This window comes from Bos grunniens, chromosome 2 (assembly GCF_055505025.1).
Source record: "Bos grunniens cultivar Pamir isolate PY7600 chromosome 2, Bosgru_T2T1.0, whole genome shotgun sequence".
Taxonomy (NCBI): domain Eukaryota; kingdom Metazoa; phylum Chordata; class Mammalia; order Artiodactyla; family Bovidae; genus Bos; species Bos grunniens.
Genome location: NC_141166.1, coordinates 64844320 through 64858003, shown reverse-complemented (window position 1 = coordinate 64858003; position 13684 = coordinate 64844320). Strand labels below are relative to the sequence as shown.

The following is a 13684-nucleotide window of genomic DNA, read 5'->3' as shown; positions in this document are numbered from 1 at the left end:
GGGCTGCTCTCATTGCAGGGGCCTGGGCTGATGGAGCAGCCACACTCCCAGACATTCCCAAGGCTATAGAGATGGGTCTCTCACTGAGAAATTCTCCAACCCAAAATGATCTGTGTGTCACTTTCACTTCCAAATCACTTCGGAGAACTCGGGACATAGTGTCACTCAAGCACAGGGAGTTGGAAGGTCAAGGCTCCCCAGCACCTGGGAAGGAGAAGTGCAAATATACGTCAGACGGTGCTCAAGACTCACACAACACTCAACTGATGCTTTTGGGCGGGGGGTGTGGGGGTGGGAGAGCATCTAGAATGTTCTTTCTGTAGCTGAGAGTGACCTTTAGGGTCCTGTTGGGGATCTTGTATCCCTGCTGTTCAGGCCCCTGGCATGTGGGGAGTCAGGGTTCCCTCAGGAGAAGCTCAGCAGACAAGGGAATCCCCTGAGACCTGACAGGAACAGTCTCAGAGCTTCCAAGGCAGGTTACCTCTCAGAGCTCATCCCCGGTAGGATGTGTTCCCCGGCTGTGTCCTCTGTGAGACAGCTCTTCCTAAAGGGTCCTATAATAGCCTTGAATGTACATCTTGGGGGAGAAGGCAATGGCAACCCACTCCAGTACTCTTGCCTGGCAAATCCCATGGATGGAGGAGCCTGGTAGGCTGCAGTCCATGGGGTCGATAGGAGTTGGATACTACTAAGCGACTTCACTTTCATTTTTCACTTTCATGCATTGGAGAAGGAAATGGCAACCCACTCCAGTGTTCTTGCCTGGAGAATCCCAGGGATGGGGGAGACTGGTGGGCTGCAGTCCATGGGGTCACACAGAGTCAGACACGACTGAAATGACTTAGTAGTAGTACGTCTTGGCCTTTGGTGGCCATCACGGTTGAAGCTAATGTTTGTTAAGCACTCATCAAGTCCCTGGCACTGTACTGAGAGCTGTACAAGTAATCACATTTATATCCTCACGTCTGCAGGGTCCAGAGGCTAACTTCCTAATTACGTCACTGCTAGTTCTGTGATAGAGCTTTCCTCTGAATCTATGCTTCCTGATTCTAAACCTGTGCGCTTAGTCATTACTTTATAGGAAAAGTTTGCATCTGATTCCCCTTCTGGGTTATAAACACTAGACAGCTTCTGTTTTTAAAATTTTTTTATTTTAAAATTTATTTTATTGAAGGACAGTTGATTTACAACATTGTTTTAATTTCTACTGTACAGCAAACTGACTCATTTATGCAGGTGTATACATTTTTTTTCGTATTCTTTTCCATTATGGTTTATCACACGATATTGACTATAGTTCCCTTGCTATACAGCAGGACCTTTGCTGTTTATCCATTCTGTATATAATTCTTTGCATCTGCTAACCCCAAACTCCCACTCCATCCCCTTGGCAACCACAAATCTGTTCTCTATGTCTGTTTCTGTTCAATTGTGTCACAAATTTAGATTCCACATATAAAAGTGATATCATATGGCATTTGTCTTTGACTTACTTCACTTAGTATTATTATCTTTATCCTTTTTGTGAAGTCTCCTACCTTATCCCTCATAGCATCCAGCAGAATTTCTGTCATATAATGAGCAGGCAAAATAAGACTTTATGGAGAAGGAAATGGGAACCCACTCCAGTATTCTTGCCTGGAGAATTCCATGGACAGAGGAGCCTGGTGGGCTACAGTCCATGAGGGTCACAAAGAGTCGGACACGACTGAGCAACACACACACACACATATAAGACTAATGTGTATGAGAAGGACAAAACAGACTACTTAAGATAGTAGGGTAACACTAGGATAGTCTCATGACATTTTGTTGTTGTTAAGCCCCTTAAAGACTAAGTAAAAGCTTCTGTGCTTTTTGCTTCAGCTCTTGATAGACTGTCTGAATCTGTTTGTTGCTTATACATAGCAATTTAATCACAGCACAAAGCCTCTCATAATACACACAGCACCCTGATGTATAATTATCAGTAAGGAAAGAATTAATTATACCGATGCTAGCTACTGTGGATATAAAATTGAACAAGAGATAGTTTCCATCCCTAGAGATTATGGATCAGATCAGTCGCTCAGTCGTATCCGACTCTTTGCAACCCCATGAATCGCAGCACACCAGGCCTCCCTGTCCATCACCAACTCCCGGAGTTCACTCAGACTCACGTCCATCGAGTCAGTGATGCCATCCAATGGCCATCTCATGCTCTGTCTTCCCCTTCTCCTCCTGCCCTCAATCCCTCCCAGCATCAGAGTCTTTTCCAATGAGTCAACTCTTCGCACGAGGTGGCCAAAGTACTGGAGTTTCAGCTTTAGCATCATTCCTTCCAAAGAAACCTCAGGGGCTGATCTCCTTCAGAATGGACTGGTTGGATCTCCTTGCAGTCCAAGGGACTCTCAAGAGTCTTCTCCAACACCACAGTTCAAAAGCATCAATTCTTCGGCACTCAGCCTTCTTCACAGTCCATACATGACCACAGGAAAAACCATAGCCTTGACTAGACGAACCTTTAAGCGGTCATTTAAACAAGTAATTGCTATAGGGTGTGTGATGGACATGCCGTGAGGTTTTTGTGGGACCAGTGGGGCCAAAAATCCTACGGAGGCAAGTGGAGTGAGGGTAGGACTCAGCTCTAGGAATGGGCGGTTAGGAAAATCAACCCAAACCCTATTTGGATGCAAAGAACAAGTTCCCCGGCTTTGGAGGACCTTAACGGGGACATACTGTGGGTGTAAAACCTATCGGCCCACTGAACTTGCTGCATCAAGGCTACGGCTGGGGTGAGAATTCCAGCCCCTGTACGTCACCTGGGCCAAGTTATTGCTGGCACCGACAGCCGCATTACTGCTAATGGGGTGTTATCAGCCTGGCGAGTCCCGGCGGCAGGCGGAGGTCCCGCCTCGGGATGCCCTGGTCCGCGCGTCCCGCGCCGCCGCATCGTGATTTACTTTGGTTTCTCTATATCAGACCTGACCCTCCCTTATGCTTTCCAGGGCTCTGGCCTCGCCCTGACCTAAACCCACGGCGGGAACACCCTGGCCACCACACCCAGCGTCCCCAGACCGGCTGGGATGCCTTCACCTCAGCAGCGGTCACGTGCAGCGCGTCCGCCCTGTACAGGAAGAAGCGGAGGTGGGCGGGGCCAGGGTGTCGAGCCCGCCCTTCCCGCCCTAGTCTTGGAAGTTCCGCTTCAGATTGGCTACTACGCTCGCGAGGGGCGCGGCCTCCGGGGGGTCGGGCAGGAGCGGAAGGCAGGGCGCGCTCTGGAGGGGCGGGGTTGCCTAGGCGACGCCGGGCGCGCGCTCAGGGGTGGGGAAGCCGGCAGGCTGCTCAATGACAAATCGGCGGGGCCCGGCTGGGGTCCGGCCCCCAGAGGAGGCGAAGAAGCGGGCGGAGCCGGTTTAAGGGCAGGGGCGGGTGCGGACGGCCAGGCGGCGCGGGACGGGTCCCAGGTAAGGGTGTCCGCGCTCCAGGGGGCCCCCCCTCAGGCTAAGTGGGGCGCGCGCGGGGAGCGGGTGCGCGTCCCGGGCCAGTGGCCTCTACTCCCAGTTCCGCGCAGGTCTGTGGCCCAAGGGCGACCTGGCGGTGGCGGCCCTACTCGGACGAGGATTGGGGTGGGTATCCTCCCAGACCCGCTTGGGGCCGAGGAAAAAGGGGCGGCGCCCCGCCTTTCCCCCCTCCCCCCAACCCCCGAGCCTGCCACTTCTTCCCTTTTCCTGCAAGTGGCCTCTGCCTCCATTTCCTGCCCTTCGGGCCTCCTGCCAAGGATGGTCCACTTCCTCAGGCCCTTAGTCGCTGCCGTGGTCTGGGCGAGTCTGTGAATGTTGCAAAAACTTGTTAGTGCTTTAGGAACTTGGCCGTGGACTGACCCGGGGCCGCTCTTCGGAAGTCGTGTGGTCTCTTTGCGGACTTGGTTTGGTCCTGTGTTGCAGACGAGCTTGAGTTTGCCCCTACCCGTGGCTCCTTCCCGAGAGGGGCCGGCGTTGGGCGGCTTCTCCTCGGGCGCACCTGAACCTGCCCGTGCTTCTCTTCTCGCCCCCGGTAGGTCTAGGAGGTCATCCGTGGTGGATTCAGACGGCTAGTGGCAGCAACAGCTGCACCCAGGCTCGTATCCGTGTTCTTTTTCAGGTAAATCTAGAAACGATGAACCTCGTTGCTTTCAGGTGATTCTTGTGGAGGGAAGCTCTCCTGTCTGGCGGATTCATTTAGAATTGCCAGTGAGGGAGACTTGGCTGATTGCTCTCATTGGAGTTATCTGTGACTTGGTCTCAACCTTCGTAGAACAGTGAACTTTCTGCTTTGTCCTGGTCTCCTAACCTCATTTGGGGCGGGGCGGGGGGGGGGGGGAGGATTAGGTTTTGAGGATGGATAGTGGGTACTAATGATCGGAGGGGATAGGGTATCTTTTCACTGGGTGAATGACCCATGTTATAAGCACGACAGTAAGATTCTTGGATGTAAGAATTCAAACAATTTAAGGCAATGGTCCTTCAACCTGGAGCAGTATCATTGGAATATCAGATATGGGCTGAGCATGAAAGGTAGCATTGAAAATTGGGAAGAACAGGAGGGTCCAGATTCTGAAACTTGATTTGCTGTGTGATCTTGAGCAGGGCTTTGCCTTTCTCTGTGCTGCAGAGTCCACAGCTGTGAAAAGGTGATAATAGCTGACCTACTTGTTAGTATTAAACAAAGTAAGGAATGTTTGAGGTGCTGTTTGTGGTAGTGGGGGTAGATGGTTGTTGGGGTGGGAAAAAGGCCACGGACACACATCTCTTCTGTGTGGTTTCAGTTGGGACAGCTAGTCTGTCTTCTGACCCCATCTGGGTCTTTCCTTCCTTTCTATTCATGTTATTTTCCCCTGGAAACAGTGGGTATTCTGATCTGAGATATGAGCAAGATTTCCCAACTTTGCCAAAGGAGTAGAACCTTTCCCAAGATTTAGTGTGAAAAAGAGTGGAGGGATAAGTTAATTAGACACTTTATTGTGTGTGTGTGTGTGGTGGGAGATATAGGACTGGACATCTAAAGATAGGAAAAGAGAATTAGAGCTGTAAATTTGGTTTCAGTGAGTCTTGGTAGAAGGTGGAAGAAGTGTAAAAGTTCTGATTTCTTGCCTTAATTCAAGGTTCTTGCCTTGGCCCAAGATTAGCTTGAGATGCTGGAAATTTTTAAATCACCCAGTTGAGACAATTCTTTGTGCTACATCACCCCATCCCACAATACTTCTTTGCATTCAGTTACTTAATTCTTATCCACTTAGTGGATTTGTGGATGTTAGAAACATAATTGGAGCTGTTCTCTGAAAGCTAAATGTGGAGACAGTGTAACAACCTAGAAGGACAGTACTAAGTAGCCCGGGAGCTGTAACTTGTCTCAGGGTGATAGCAAGAGGCCCACTTTTCACTGGCTCCAATTACAGATCGCCCTTGGTTTAGGGTGAGGTATGTCCTGGTAAACGCATCATAGGTTACAAATATCATAAGTCAAAGATACATTTAATACACTTCTGAACCTCATCGCTTATTCTGGTCCACCTTAGACCTGCTCAGAGCACTCCTCAGCCTCCATTTGGAAAAAAATAACCTAACACAAAGCCTGTCTTGTAGTGTTGAATATCTGATGTAACCTATTGAATTCTGTATTCAGAGTGGAAGGCAGACTGGCTTTGTGGGTTTGGAGGGTATGGACTGTTCTGTATCAGTTGTTCACCCTCATGATCCTATGTTGAATGGGGCTGTGGCCCATCATCACAGGAGAGGGTCTTTTTTTTTAATTGCAGTATAGATGGTTTACAATGTTGTGTTGGTTTCAGGTGTACAGCACAGTGATACATATATATATACACACACACATAAAAAATATATACACATATATACATGCATATATGGAGAAGGGAATGGCTACCCACTCCAGTATTCTTGCCTAAGAATTCTATGGACAGAGGAGCCTAGTAGGCTACAGACTATGGGATTGCAAGAGTTGGACACAACTGAGCGACTAACACACACATATACTTACATATATATATTCATCTTCAGATTTTTCCCATTAAAAGTTACTGCAAGATATTGGATATATAAGTACCCTATGCTATACAGTAGGAGCTTGTTGTTTATCTGCTTTATATGTAGTCGCGTATATATGTTAATCCCAACCTCCTAATTTGTCTCCCCTTCCCCTCCCTCCCCTACGTCACCCTCCCTTTTGGTAACCATAAGTTTGTTTTCTATGTCTGTGGGTCTGTTTTGAATATAAGTTCATTTGTATTATTCTTTAAGATCCCCCCATAACTGATATCATGTGGTATTTGTCTTTTTCTGTCTGTCTTACTTCACTTAGTATGATAATCTCTAGGTTTGTCCATGTTGCTGCAAATGAGGTTATTTCATTCTTTTTATGGCAGAGTAGTATTCCCCTGTATATATGTGCCACATCTGCTGTATCCATTCATTTTCCCATGGACATATAGCTTGTTTCCATGCCTTGGCATGGAAATTAATAGTTAATGGAAGTTAATAGTGCTGCTGTGAACATAGGAGTGCCTGTATCTTTTTGAATTAGTTTTCTCTGGATATATGCCCAGGAGTGGGATTGCTGGATCATATGGTAGTTCTATTTTTAGCTTTTTAAGGAACCTCCATACAGTTTTCCATAGTGACTGCACCAATGTATGTATAATCCCACCAACAGTGTAAGAGGGTTCCCTTTTCTCCACACCCTCTCTGGCATTTTATTATTTGTAGACTTTTAAATGATGGCCATTCTGACTGGTGTGAGATGATTGTAGCTTTGATTTTCATTTCTATAATAATTAGCAATGTTGAGCATCTTTTCATGTGCTGGTTGGCCATCTGTATATCTTTTGGGGAGATATGTCTATATAGGTTGTCTGCACACAAGAGAGTATCTTACTGTATATTGCTAGCCCAGAAAAAGATCAAAATTCAAAATTTGAAGTATGGTTTCTACTGAACATATATTGCTTTTATACTATCATAAAGTTGAGAAATCGTAGGTTACCTCCTAAGTTGGGGGCTGCCTGTACCTCTCAACAAACAGCCCATTGGATGTTTTTCTGAAGTGAATGCAAGTTGCTGAGGAGTCTGAATGAAGGAGAACTGAGCAAGTACCAGAGAAAATGAAGCTATTCTCACCATACCGGGAAGCCTGGGGGGAGGTGAGGAGGAGGAAGGAAACTGGTATTCATTGAGCATTAGATGTCTGCTCACACAGACCCCCTGATCTGACTAATGGCAGCTGAGTATCTGGTCTTGGACACTTGACCATGAGCTGTCTCCTTTTGCTCCTCATTTTTTGGTTCCTGTGAATACAAATATGGGTGAGTATGTACATATTCTTGGATGGTCCAAAAAGTAGAGGGGCAAAGAAGGCAAGAGGACGTGGGAGCTTTTGGGTGAGTGAGAGTAGGAAGAATGGAAGAGAATGTGAATGCTGCTTGTCAAAGAGGGTAGGTGCTTGTGGTTACCATAGCAACCACAGAATGCAAACCCGGTCTCAATTTCATGTTTATGTTACCCTTAAAAAAAAAAAAAGCAAGTGCTTATTGTTTTCCTGGGTGTTCTCTGTTACTGCTATAGACAAATCTTTGAGTTTTTGCCATTAGAAAAATTGAAACCTAAATGCAGAAACAGGTGTTATTAATTGATAATTGTTAGGGACTTCCTTGGTGGTCCAGTGGTTAAGACTTATCCTTCCAATGCAGCTCCCCTGGTTGGGGAGCTAAGGTCTCACATGCTGCATCGTCAAAAAGCCAAAACATAAAGTAGAAGCAATCTTGTAATAAATTCAATAAAGACTTTAAAATGGTCCACATTAAAAAAAAAAAAAAAAAACTTAAAAAAATAGGTAATTGCTAGTACGTTGTTGTTCTTTGTTGCTTTTGTCAGTGCCTTGTGGGCAATTTTAATATAGTATGTTTTAGGCCCACTGATTGGGAATTAACATACAGAATATTAAGTTCGATCTGATCCAAATTAAAATATTGATACTCCAAGCTATGTAATTTTGCTTGGTATATGAGTTGAAGGAAATAGAGTAGTTTGGCCTTGTGTGACTGCCTACCTCTAAAGTTTATCTTTTGAATGAATTTTCTAGTGCTGTGTAATAAATTGCCCCAAATTTAGCAGCTTGAAACAACAGACATTCATAATCATACAGTTTCTGGAATCTGGGAACAGCCTGGCTGGGTGCTTTTGTTCAGAGTCTCTGCCGAGGTTGTGGTCACTGCCCCAGGGTGGGGCACTCACATGGCTGTTGGGTGGAGGCCTCAGTCCTTACCAAGTGGCCGCCCTACAGGACTCTTCACAACTTGGGAGCTCGCTCTCTTTCTCCTGAGAGCAGGTGATCTGAGAGGGAAAGGGAGGATGATCAGGCTGGAAAATGTGGTAACCTGGTACCTAATCTGGAAGTATACCATCGCTTCTGCCAGCACACAGACCAGCCCGGTGCATTGTGGGAGTGGACTGCACTTTGGAAGCTTAAGGACCATTAGCATTCTTGGACACTAGCTTCAATGGTTTCTTTTTGAAGGTTTTGTTTCATGTGCTTCCTGAAGTCTGTACCACAGGAGATTAAAATGCAGCTGGATTACTATTCTAGAACTTTTAATGTTATACTTGAAACTTTATGTTCTTTCTTCTTGTCCTTCATAATCAGATGCTAGGATTAATTAGCCAAATATTCAGTAGCTTTGGAAATTAGAAATTAAAATCTTGCTAGTTCCTAAACCAAATGGAACATCTGAAGTTCTTTTTTTTTTTAACCCTAAAACAAATTGGTTAAAAATGATTGCCAAAATGATGATCTTGATGAACAGCATAAAATTAGTCATTAATCATCTGTGTATTTTTTAAACATAAAACTCACTGGCAAAGTAGCTGAAAAAGTCTCAGAGAACCTGGGTGATTGGGTACAAGGCTGTTTATTAAACACTTCTTCCTACCCTTACATATGTGTGAAACTTTCCACAATAAAAAGTTTTGTTTTTTTTTTAAAGGGGGCAGGGAAGAGGCATAATCACAAGAAAAAGTGCTTATAGAGCCCTGACACTAAGACCAGTAAATAAACTATGGCATTCCAGGGTAAAAAAAAAAAAAAAGCCACTCTTCCAATTACCTTAAATCTTTGGACAGTATTTGCCTAGCAATTCTTCATTTCTCTCTGAAACACTGTGGTTGCTCTGCTCAATTGTGTTCAGCTCATTGTGACCCCAGGGACTGTAGCCAGCTAGGTTCTTCTGTCCATGGAATTTTCCAGGCAAGAATACTGGAGCAGGTTGCCATTTCCTCCTCTGGGGAATTTTTCCCTACCCAGGGATTCAACTCGTGTCTCCTTCGATTCCTGCATTCACAGGTGGATTCTTTACCTACTGAGCCATTTGGAAGGTCTAACACGTTTTAATTATCCACCTGGAGAGAAGGGCCTCATTCTTTTAGTTTCTCAGTGAAATCTTTCTGGAGTGTCTGTCTGTGGAGACAAGGATTTAGGGACCCCGAGCCAGAAGCCTGAGTCAATGATCTGCATATTTTTCCTGTCTTTAAAAATTCTATGATTCTAATGCTTTGATGTGACAAATATCCTTTGACTCAAGCATATTTATAACAAGAAGCTTCATAAATCATGTTAAACTGTAATTTCAGAAAATGAAGTCCTCTGAGAATTGCTTTTGTTCATTCCAACCTAGTTCAAGGCTGTTAAGAGTCACCAGGAGGCAGACTGGAGAAGTCAGCACAATTTGCCTTTCCTTTCTCCCTGTTTTTGGCCCCTTTCCCATCCGCTGCCCTAATTTATGAGCTAGTATCTTCATCTCCTCTTATCCTGCCTCTCCCATCATCCCCCTCCTTCCTCCCACCCCCTTCCGCTAGTAAAAACAGGAAAAGGTCTGTGGCCAGTCATTCACTGTGCATGAGTTGATCCCATCGTAGGGATGGATGGATTTCAGCCAGAGGGGTACCTCTGCTCACCCTCGCATATTAAGCCTTTTAAAAATCTCAAGTTATATATATTTGTTCATTAACTGTGCCATTTTTTAACTCCTAAAAAAATTGGTTCTACACCCAATTCCAATGTGGGTTGTGTGTGTGGGGTCACATCACTGAGGAATTCTCTGACCCCAGCAGGGTGTCCTGCAGATCAACTCACCCGTGACACTCGCTACCCAGAGGCAGCATCAGACACCACAAGTCAAGGACTCAGTCCCACAGGACTGGCCACATTTCATAGTCACAGGTCCAGGCTGTGTATCTGCCCAACCGCCTACAACTTGGAGGTACCCACAACACCCTGACTGGATTTCACATGCCAGTCACAAGCCCAGTCATCATCTGTACGCCTGACCCACTGGCTTTCGACTACAGGGTCTCAAAACCCTCTGCTTGGGTTTGGTTAATTTGCTGAAGTGGCCCACAGAACTCAGCAGACCCGTTTAATCACTAAATTACCACTTTATCACAGAGGATGTTCGCAAGTATGAATCAGTAGCCAAGTGAAGAGGTTCACAGGACAGGGTCCTCGTGGAGTTTGGAGGCTCCCATGGTGACTTGCTCCGCTACCTGGAAATTCTCCTGACCTCACCTTTTGGGTTTTTATCAAGGTCCCGTTCCATAAGCATGGCTCATCACATCATCAGCTGCTGGTGGTAGATTCAGCCTCCAATCCCCACCTCCCCAGAAATCAGGGGGTGGGGCTGAAGGTTCCAACCATCTTTGCAAGGTCAGTTCCCCTGGTGTCCTGAGGTGGAGCCCCAAAATCAGCTTGTAGGTGTGCCCCAGTTGTGGTCCTCAGGGACTTGTTGTGAACAATGAGGTGATCATTTCACCTTTATACCTCTGAGTTGGTTTCAGGAACTGAGGACAGGACCAGACATAACGACAGACGCTCCCCCTGCTCTCGTCACTCAGAAAATTCCAAGAGTCAGAGCGGTGAGCCAGAAACTGTGGACAAAGACCAGCTGCACATGAGCATGGGTTTCCCTGGTGGCTCGTTGGCAAAGAATCTGCCTGAAGTGCAGGAGACCCAGCTTTGATCCTGGGTCAGGGAGATCCCCTGGAGGAGGGAATGGCAACCCACTCCAGTATTCGTCCCTAGAAAAACTCTGCGCCTAGCGAGCTACAATCCATGGGGTCGAAAAGATATCCATGGATATCCATGGATACCACTGAGTGACTAACACTTTCACACATGAGCACTTTAATTAGGTTATCTGAATGACCAAATATATATCCTTTATGCTATGCTAAGTCACTTCAGTCGTGTCCGACTCTGTGTGACCCCATAGACAGTAGCCTACCAGGCTCCCCCGTCCCTGGGATTCTCCAGGCAAGAACTCTGGAGTGGGTTGCCATTTCCTTCTCCAATGCATGAAAGTGAAAAGTGAAAGTGAAGTCGCTCAGTCATGTCCGACTCTTAGCGACCCCATGGACTGCAGCCCACCAGGCTCCTCCGTCCATGGGATTTTCCAGGCAAGAGTACTGGAGTGGGGTGCCATTGCCTTCTCCAATATCCTTTATAACTCACATATCATAACCTCCTAAGTAGGTCTAAAGTCCGGTCACCTTTCCTGTGTCCACTGTCGTTCCCTCAGGCCAGGCCTTCTGGCCCCACCCTGCCCCTCCTCATCAACTCTGGGCCCCTCTGCTTTTCTACACTATAGCTACAAGGACCTCAACAGGCAAGTCTAATCGTGTCACCCATTTGCTTGTGACACTTGGAAGGCTTTTCTGTGCTCTCGGCAGAAGGTCTAACATCTCTAAACTGCTGAGCCCCTGGTCCCGCTTTCCTCTCCAGCTTCATCTCATGCCGGGCTCCGCCTCTCCCTTTCTGCTCCAGGCAGCCCTGAGGGCCTTTTTTCAATTTCCTGACAGTACTGTGTGTCTTCTTGCTTCTGGTCCCCCTAAAATCAGGATGAGAAGCGGAGAGTGTGTGAGAGGGATCCTGCAGGGCAGCACTTGGCAGACCCTGCAAACTGGAAGAAGGCACACAGGCCGGAAGGTGCCTCCCGGTCTTGGGGGCCTGGTGGGTGGAGAGTTTGGATTTCATTCACACTGAGCCATTAAAGGGCTGTGGACACACAGCAGGGACTGCATGAAGATGTTGCAGAGGGCTGAAATGGCGATAAGAGGTCAACTGGGAGGTTGTGACTGGTCAGTAGTTGGTGGGCGGGCCGAGCTGTGGCAGAGGAGGTGGAGGAAGCAGGTGGCTTTGGGTGGAGTCAGTAGAACTGATCATGAATTCAGTTGGGGAAGGAGCAAGGGGAATCAAAGGTGACTCATGTATTTGGCTTTAATGATGAGACCTGGATATGATTGGATATGGGGAATGGAGGAGGAGTAGGTTTTAACGTGGCAGGGTAGCAAGAGTTGTACTTTGAGAAAGTACTTTGAGAAAGTTTGAGATTCTTGTGAGACACCCTCCCTGAGAGAGGCAGCACAAGGCAGAGGGGAGTGAGTGAGTCTGGAGGTCAGGAGCGCACTCCGGCCCGTGTTCTGAGAGTTTGGGGCTGCCGATGAAGCTGCTGAGACAAATGGGATCCCCGAGGGGAGAGTCTAGAGAGGTGAGGGGGAGACTGAGCTCTGGGGGCAACTAACACTAGGAAGCCAGGTAGGGAAGGAACGCCTGGTAGGAGCCTCTGCTGGTGCCACTGCTGCCAGAGGAACAGCAGGTGCCGTGAGAGGTGCAGGGTGCAGAGGCCCGAGGGAGACGGAGAGGGGTCTGTGGGTGGTCCACTAGGGGCCTTCCCCTTCTGGGCACGGTTTTGTTCCAGTTGCTACAGCTCATTTTAAAAGAACTGGAGAGGATTGGTGAGGAGGAAGGAATGCTTTGATTGGAGTTTGCAATGTGGAGTTTATTGGTGACCTTGATGGGACGGGTCTCCTTGAAGCTGTGCTGGGATGGATTAGAAGGGATGTCGTACATAAAAGTGTGAGGGAAGAAACACTGGACTCTGCTATTCAGAGTGGGGTCTGGGGCTGGAGCAGCGTCTCGGGGGCCGAGCAGTACAGAAGCCTGGGCTCCACCCCAGACCTGCTGCATCCGATGTGCCTTTGAACAAGATTCCCTGGTAATTTGCCTGGGAGGCACCGGTCCAGATGACCAGGCCTGCAGAGAACTTGTGTCACTGCCTAGAGGGACAGATGGGGACCAAGGGGGTGTGTTTAGGATGCAGGTTAAACAGAATGTGTCTGTGTGCTGTTGGAGAGGACCCTGTAGGGATTAAAGGCTGATTAATGATGCAGAAGAAAGAGGATGACGGCAGAATGACGTTCTTGGGCATGGGGGTGGGGCAGCACGGTGTCCAAAATCTGTGCAAGGCTGGCCTCTGCTGAGAGCAGGAGATGAGGAGGGAGCGGGCACAGGTGCTGGTAGATTTGGAGGTGAACAGTGGCCTCTGGGGAGATACGGTAAGGTCACTGGTGGAGAGCTAGCATGGGGAGGGCCTGGGGAGCCTCGCAGAGAGATTTCTGGGAGTGTAGAGTGAACGCTGGCTCCTGGTGTGTGATCATAAACACACTGAAGGTGACGCTTCCTAAGGCTGGCTGAGTGACTTTCTTTCCCGCTCCAGCAACATTTGCACACCAGGCGCAGGTGCTGGGAAGGATCGTGAGCCAGGGGAGGGAGGAGACCGTATTTGCAGGAGGGACTTGGGGCCTCAGGCCCGGCAAAGAGGAGA

The 13684-nt window shown here is 47.6% G+C and overlaps 1 protein-coding gene across 21 annotated transcripts in view; it reads left to right on the top strand.

Moving 5' to 3' along the window:
- RALB (RAS like proto-oncogene B) overlaps nucleotides 1-13684 on the top strand; it is a 75218-nt gene that overhangs the window by 23595 nt on the left and 37939 nt on the right. For 4 of the 21 annotated variants that reach the window (XM_086349372.1, XM_086349378.1, XM_086349408.1 and 1 more), the window contains exon 1: nucleotides 3278-3446. The exons of 13 other annotated variants lie outside the window; for them this stretch is intronic. The gene's annotated coding sequence lies outside the window, so the exon portion shown is untranslated. 4 more of the 21 variants (XM_086349382.1, XM_086349385.1, XM_086349401.1 and 1 more) reach the window with 3 other exon arrangements.